The sequence below is a fragment of the Bubalus kerabau genome, chromosome 23 (assembly GCF_029407905.1).
Source record: "Bubalus kerabau isolate K-KA32 ecotype Philippines breed swamp buffalo chromosome 23, PCC_UOA_SB_1v2, whole genome shotgun sequence".
Lineage (NCBI taxonomy): Eukaryota > Metazoa > Chordata > Mammalia > Artiodactyla > Bovidae > Bubalus > Bubalus kerabau.
Genome location: NC_073646.1, coordinates 4,628,222 through 4,628,636, shown reverse-complemented (window position 1 = coordinate 4,628,636; position 415 = coordinate 4,628,222).

Here is a 415-nt window from a genome sequence, read left to right as displayed (position 1 = left end):
CGCGGCAGCCGTCCTCGCGCGCTGGTCTGTGGCGGAAGTCGAAGTGCGGGCGGGAGAGTTGTTCCCTTCGTGAGAAGGGGTGTTCATGAACGCCTCTCCGGGTTCTTCTTGCCCTTTATCACCACCGCTTCAGGCTTATCTCGTGCGTTCTCCTCCTGTCCCATCTGTTTCTTTAACTAGCCTGTCCCATCTGTCATTTCTTTAAACCATCCAACTGGCTTCAGGACTGATACTGTCTGGTATTCGCAAAGGTGTGGGGAATGTTATAATTGGCAATAGGCATTCTTTTTGATCTAGTACTTCCATTTCTGGGTAGCTTTTTCTAGAGAAACGCAAGAACCCAAAGAGACACAAACAAGCCAGTTCATTGCAACAGCATTTCGGTGAAAACCTTGAAAGAGCCTGAACGTCTAGT